Source organism: Lipotes vexillifer, unplaced genomic scaffold (genome assembly GCF_000442215.2).
Source record: "Lipotes vexillifer unplaced genomic scaffold, Lipotes_vexillifer_v1.1 scaffold1061, whole genome shotgun sequence".
In the NCBI taxonomy this organism is placed as follows: domain Eukaryota; kingdom Metazoa; phylum Chordata; class Mammalia; order Artiodactyla; family Lipotidae; genus Lipotes; species Lipotes vexillifer.
Window position 1 is genome coordinate 2106535 of NW_006789959.1, and position 7602 is coordinate 2114136.

Genomic DNA, 7602 nt, shown 5'->3' on the forward strand with positions numbered 1-7602 from the left:
CAGCAGGAGAAGCATGACCTGGGAACTTGTTAGAGATGCAAGTCTTCAGGTCTTAACCCAGGTGTACTGCATCAGAAACTCTGGCGCTGTTGTCAACAATCTGAAATTAACAAGCCCTCTTGAATGATTAATGATTAACAAGCCCTTTACCGTGAGTCTGATGCACAGTAAAGTTTGAAAACTAGTGATCTAGCCCAGTGAGAGTTTCCCTTTCTTAGGCCTGTTCTACGATGGAGAGGGTAGGCTGAGGGGTTCACAGTTGGTCAGCATTGTGTGGTCAACACCCACAAATGTACTGTTGCAGAGCCTGGCTAAACAATCCTCATGAGAAAATATTTTTGCTTCTTTTGGAAACAAATAAATGATAGGGTCAGATCATTTTATAAATTATAGCCCCACCTTTCATTGGCTCTGATTCAGAGAATGATACAATCAATAATGATGGATTTCTTTCCAGCACATTAATCCAAATTCTCACCAAGTAGCAGTCAGGCTGTGTTCCCGATGCTGAAATTTTTAAAGAAGGTATAGGAACACATTAGGATGAATTTCTGATGAACCCTTTCAAAAGGAATTCTTAATACACATTTGTTCATTTATTCATTCAAACATTTCCTGAACGCCAACTTTCTGGAAGCTATGCTGAATGGCAGTCAGAGATACAGTGATGACCAAGATACAACCCACCTCCTTTACTGAAGACCTAATGGACTGCAGAAGTCAGCACAGGAGTGGACCTTAGTAACCATCTGGCTCTGTGGTTCTCGGTGTGGTCCCGACACCAGGGCAATCAATTATCACCGAGAAGTTGTCCTCAGACCTTGTCCCAGACCTACTGAGTCAGAAACTCAGTGGAGGCGGGGAGGGGCGATCAACAATCAATTTTAAGTCCCTTGGGTGGTCCTGATGCATGCTGAGATTTAAGAACCAGCAATCTAGCCTCATTATATTTTACCTTTCTTAGGTCCCAGACCTAAGAATCTGAGAAGCTGATGAAAACAGAGTTTTGCTTTCAACTTTGGATGTTCTGAATGATGAAGACCCAGTTTAAGGACTGATCTTGTCCAGACCCTTATTTTACAATTAAGCAAAGTAAATACCAAGAGTTAAGTGACTTGCTAATTAAGTTAAACAGATAATTAATGACAAAATGGTGCCTCCAAGTTCAAGCCAACCAATTCCAAGTTCGTTTCTCTACTCCTCTTCTTACACAGCAGCAAAAGCAAAGTGTGGGAGCAAGGACACCCAGCTGAAGCCACAAGAATTTCTAATTTGATTAAAGAATCTATCTTGCCCATATCAAAAGGGACTACTCCTTCAGAGAAGGCAGGGATAATTTTCTTTTTCGTAATGACTACTATGAGGAAATATATGCACTCCAAAACTATCTCTGATAAGCAGATATGCACCTAGGAATTATTCTCTGTGCCAAAAGGAAATAGTGCAGCATTTTGGTTCATTAAAAGAGTGTCTTCGGGGCTTCCCTAGTGGCGCAGTGGTTAAGAATCCTCCTGCCAATGCAGAGGACACGAGTTTGAGCCCTGGTCCGCGAAGATCCCACATGCCACGGAGCAACTAAGCCTGTGTACCTCAAGAACTGAGCCTGCGCTCTAGAGCCGCTGCTCTGCAACGAGAAGTCACCGCAATGAGAAACCCCCGCTCACCGCAACTAAAGAAAGCCGTGCGCAGCAACGAAGACCCAACGCAGCCAAAAATAAATAAGTAAAATAAATTTAAAAAAAAATAGTGTCCTCATGTTTCTTATGTTCTTGATTGACCGGGTGTGTTTAATCACATACCAGAAAAGAATTAAAACACAAAAAAAGACAACAAAACAAGGTAAAGTCAAATAAAAGAAAGCACAAACGAAACAATACTGTATGCAGCCACCTCAAACACAGGCTAAATGAACCTATGCTGTCAGGGCTCAGGAAGATGATTTACCTCAAGGAGGTAGAAGTGGAGGCTGGGAGGCGGCATCTTCTGGGACTATGCTCATGTTTACATTCTTTATTTGAGCCCTGCTCCCACAGGTGTGCTTAATTTCTATTCAATCCATAGACTATGCATTTTTCTTTCTTGTACGTCAATATATAGTTGAAACATACACAAAATCAAGGTGTAGAGACTTTAAGGACGCAAAGATTCGCTCTAAAGTTTTCACAGAAGAAATATTTTATTTCCATCTATTCCACAAGTAGAGGGCCATGGCAATTTAAAGGCATCTATCAGGAGGAACATTGAAGCCTATCATTTTTCAGAAAGACAGAGTGTTAAGAAATAATTGCCATTAGCGGGGAGAAGTTGAGGTCAGACACGCTGAATCAACTGAGTCGGGGACACCACTTTGGCTCAAACCAAATGAGTCTATAACCATGCAGGACCTGATGTGTTTCCAGACTGCTGCTTTTCTTGGCTTGACAATGAAATATTTTAATTTCCCCACTTCTAGAATTTTACAAATTGGACCTGAATTCCAGAATCTTAAAACTTTCATATTTTTAGAGGTTAACAGATGATTTTTCAATTTCTTATTGAAATGTTATTGCCTGGGAGTTAAATACCTTCAAATGTATAAACTGCAAATTCAGAAAATAAGACCACATTGCGTTAACATTATTTAAATTCCTTGACCCAAATTCCATTTCTATTTTTTTCTGAATAACCATAAGATGAACAAAGACTTATGTAACAATATTTTAAATGGCTATTTTTAAAAGCAAAAATTTATATAATACCTTATATTGAACATAAAGAGTCATAATTATGCCCCATCCATACCAATTGTATATATTTTAAAATCATGTATTTGAAGGACAGTTATTGATGCAGTATCAAGTACCACTCAATAGAGCAGCATAAAAGAATTGGTACAGAATGGACTTAATTTTTTAAAGAATTAAGCAAAACCATATTTGTAAAAATATAAAAACATTAGAAGCTCTCATTTCTGCGGCAGAATACTATGTGATGTTTAGTTTCTTCCAAAAGCTTTTCTATATTTTCCCAAATAAACATGTACTAGTTTTTAAATTATAAAGATATTGCATGCTCTTTCTAAAGGAATCCAAGTATATAGATTAAAAAGAAAAAAACTCTCCGTCCTCTTTCCTTCTCCCACCCCTAACCAAGACTTATGCATATCTTTCAATACAGAGAAAAATTGTTAACTTTTTATAGTCAGATTTTTTTGGCTTTTGTGTCATGCTTTTCCCATGCCACAGTTCTAAAGATATTTCCAAATTGTCTTTTGTGCTTTCATTGTTTTAACATTAGTTTTAATCTATCCAGATGAAAAACAATATGGTTAACATAGTTTTAACCTAGCCAGGAATTATTTTAGTATGTAGATTCGTACTACTGTGGTAGCCAGCCTCCAAGATGGCCCTCAATTCTCCCCAATGCCTGGTAGTCTGCCAGGCAGACCCCGTCCACAGTGTACCAGGGTTGGTCTGTGTAACCCAAAGAATGTGTAGATGGGAGGTCATTTCAAATATTAGGTTATTAAAGATGGCTTCCTCCCAGGGCTCCCTTTCTCAGACCACTCATTCTGGGGAAAACCAGCTGTTAGGCCATGAAGACTCTCAGGCAGCCTAAGGAGAGGACACTGTGGTAAGGAACTCAAGTCTCTGGCTAAAAGTCAGTGAGGAACTGAGGTCCACCAACCACTGCTGCTGGGCTACACCCCACAGGCTGGCAAGCCCTGTACTCCCCCAGCCTCAAGACCAAAGAAAGAGCCCCGAAGAAGCAACAGGGACATTAATGGTTTAATGGATGGGGGATCTTACTTGAAGCAAAGTTCTGGAGTGACACGCCACGGCATGCGGCAGACGGCAGGCAGGGCACCAGGGCGAGACGCGGCAGCAGTTTTCGGTATCACGGGGAAAGGGAGGTTACCAGTTATAGAGGGAATTGATAGCAGGTTGGCTCATTGGTTACCAGGGAAACCAACTGAGGGGCACGCCCCTTTCAAACTATCTTAGTAGAGTTCTGATCTAAAGATCAGAACAATCACCAGCTGGGGCCAGGGTCAAGTAGGCATTTACTGATTAGACACTATGATTAGGAGGGAAGGTCAGTCATGTGAGGCAGGGACTGATTGAGCAGGGGATGTAGAGAGAGCAAGAGAGCAGGCATCTTGAGTGGCCTGATCATACAACCGCTGTCAGCTTGGAAGCAGATGCTACAGCCTTCAGAGGACTGCACTCCCAACCAATAGTTTGACTGCAACCTCAGCAGAGACTGAGCTGGAAGCCACCCAGCTAAGCTGCTCCTAGATCCCGACCACAGAAACTGACAGGATAAATATCTGTTGTTTAAAGCTGCTGAATGTGGGGATAATCTGTTGTGTAGCAATAGATAACTAATGTAATTACTTTTATAATTAGGACAAGTTTTATTTTTAAAAAGAAAAAGAGACACGTCTTTCAGAGAAAGAAAGGGCTTTGGTTGAATGATTTGTTATTAAGTTCTTGCTGATAAGCATCCTCCCTCTCCCCCAATGCTTGCTTACCTGAAAATCACTATCTTAAGTTCGTTTGGGAAAAATATGCGCTAGAAAAGATAAGTATTAGTATTCTACAACTCCTATAGTTTATAGGCTACAAAATTGATTTCCCAGATGTTTATTTGATAGAAGTGCTAGCTGAAAAAATTTTTGAACTGTAGAAACTTACATTCCCATAAATAATTTGACAGCAGAATATAGGGAAAAAAGAGCAAAGGCGAGGGACTCAGAAGTGGGACTATTAGTTCCATCTTGGTCACTAACTCTAAGACCTTGGACAACTCTGCTTTTCTAGGTCTTAGTGTGGACCCTTTGGAAATAGTGGGGCAAAGTCAAATATCCTCTACTGCAGTGCCCTTCGCATGCTTTACACATGGTCCCCTAAAATGAAGGGGGACATACTGACATAAAATTAAATATAAAATACATAAAAGTTGACATATAAAATTTTTATTACAAATTGAGTGTAATTTGCATTATTTTATCTTTAAATATATTCGTCAAAACATCGGAGATGAAGATTGAACTTAATTTACAGAGTGTGCCTGTCACGTATCCTATTTAGCAGTCAGCACTTGTCAAATTAGTTTGCCAACTTTGTTTTCTATGAAAATGATTCATTTTTTTCACTTCAAATAAACACATTACATATGCACTCTATAACGTGACTACCGTTTAACTTCATAGTTCTAATTTTTAGATAGATGGAAGGGTAGGTAGATGATGGAGGCTTGCCATGAACTGAGGGACTGGAAGAAATCAGATACCCCTCCCTTGGGTTTCCTGCTTTTCTCTCAAGGGACTATGCTATAAAGGCAATGCATTCTAGAATTGTCTTTGTTTAGTACCACGTGGTTTTCATCTCCAGGGCAGTGTACCATATTGGGGTAGATGAGTTAATACTTTTAAAGCTCTTTATCCTATGACTTCCAGTCATTCTTGGCTGCAGTTATTCTGTCCTTATTATTTCCTGTGTAATGAAAATGACATTCTCATATACAGATAATAATTATTATTAATAATATCACTTCTAGGGCTTCCCTGGTGGCGCAGTGGTTGAGAGTCCACCTGCCGATGCAGGGGACACGGGTTCGTGCCCAGTAGAAATTGTGTTTTATAGCAAAAAAAAAATAAATATTTACCTCTTATCAATTAGATAGGATGCTTTCAGTTATTATTTGATTTTGTTAATTTCATATTGAAACTGTGAATTTTAAGAATAGAATATATTCTATAAGTAGATATTTTATTAACAAAAAGTGAAAGCGGTCCAGCGGTTAGGACTCACACTTTCACTGCCGTGGCCTGTGTTCAATCCCTGGTCAGGGAACTAGTTTCTGCAAGCCACATGGTAAAAAAAAAAAAAAAAAAAAAAAAAAATCACTTCTTGGTATTACTGCTATGTGCCTGTATTTTGGGGGTGATTTCTGTTTCACTACAAAGATAAGTGAAGTGTATTAGTTATGATGATAAAAGGAACAGAAGTGTTTTCATAGAGAAGAACAATTCAGCATTTTGGATGGGAAAAAAAAGCCTAACACTGAAATGTCATCTGTGTAAGAAGTCAGAACAGTAAAGAAATAAAAGCTCTGAAAATATAAGCCCAGATTTTTAAAAAGCCATTTATTTTAAAAAACTGTTTGTCAAATCACATACACGAGCAGATACACAACTACCAAAGTGGCCCTGTAATAGACACCAGTGGGGCATTCACCACACAGTACCTGAAAAATACAGCTAAAAAAGAGGAGGAGTCTGTGGAGTATTTAATTTCAGACACCTACTGGACTCCCTGTTGAATGGCTTTAAGTTAGCATATAGTGAATGAGAGGTAGAGTCCCAAGTATAATAGCTGATGCCTCAGGGCTCCATTTAAAAACAAAACAAAAACAAAAACCATTTCCCCCTCTGCACAAGGGAAGCCTAACCTATTTTTTTTTTCCTTTGTGAAAACAGAAGCCAAGTTTCTCTTCTCAAATGGTTCAGCATTCCCAGTAAGAGTGTTGTGTGGTGACCTAGGTATTGTGCTTCTTGAGCCCTCTAATTTTCTTCACCTTCAGATTCAGATTCTAGGAGAAAAGAAAGAAAAGTCAGGTCATTTCTTCTGAGACACCTTTAAATAAGGTCATGAAAGAATTTCTACTCTATCTCCCTCCCCCATTAAAAAAGACATTTTGCCTAGGCATCCATTTACTAGGTAAGAGAGTCATATATGAGGGCAGGCAGCAAACTTTTGCTCCTTTTTGCTTTTAAACGAAATTACCTTTCTAAAAATGCAACATGCTCAGAAATATTACTGGTGACTAAAACTATTTATATTTTTCTGGATCTGCAACTTTTCACGCTTAGCTGGATTAAGTCTCATCATTATTGTTCTTCCAACTTGTACTGCCATTTTAAATACCAGTCAACTGGTAAAGGTGCCATAAAAATCAATATAATCCCATAAAAGTGATTAAGCCAAATGTATTTTTTTTTCCTTTCACAGCTGCTGATTATTTCTTCCTCTTTGTCCCTTAAATTAGGAATAATTTAAGAGGTTTTGGTTTTGTTTTGTTTATCTTGCAGAAATTTTCATTGGCTTGATTCAGAAAGGAAGGCTAAGAGGTAGACAAAATGTCTGCTGTGGAACACACCTCAGAACTTTAGTTTTAGGAAGGCAAGAAAAATCTGTGGAGGAGGAAGCTATTTTGAATTATAGTGAGAAAGGATTTGCTAAATGGTCACCAGAGTTGTTAAATGGAATCATACCTTCTTCTGCGTTTTGTAACCACTCAACAAATTTCTTCATCTGGTCAAGAAAAACACTTTTGCCTTTGGCAACATGCGCTTCTTTGTACCATTTCAGTATCGCTTCTTCACTCAGCACATCAGCTGCAATTTCAAATCAAAGGTTTCAAAGCTACTACATACATGTCATGTTTTAAAGCAACTTCATGTCTTATAGTTTAATAGAAAGCAATCACTTCAAATATTAAAGCTCTTTATAAAAGAAATTCGTATTGAAATTTATCAGAAGACAAGAACCAAGCTTATTTCCATACAGCGCAGTGCCCTGTGTATTTTAGTAGTTAGGGGAGTGATGGTGATGGGAC

The 7602-nt window shown here is 38.7% G+C and overlaps 1 long non-coding RNA gene across 1 annotated transcript; it reads right to left on the minus strand.

Annotated features, from left to right (window-relative positions):
• Window positions 1-6119: 6119 nt before the first annotated feature.
• Window positions 6120-7383, minus strand: LOC103072876 (uncharacterized). Its single transcript, XR_457072.1, has 2 exons — window positions 7259-7383; window positions 6120-6576 (listed from the first exon to the last, which is right to left on the minus strand). It is a non-coding gene; the product is annotated as an uncharacterized LOC103072876 (long non-coding RNA).
• Between the last annotated feature and the right edge of the window lie 219 nt (window positions 7384-7602).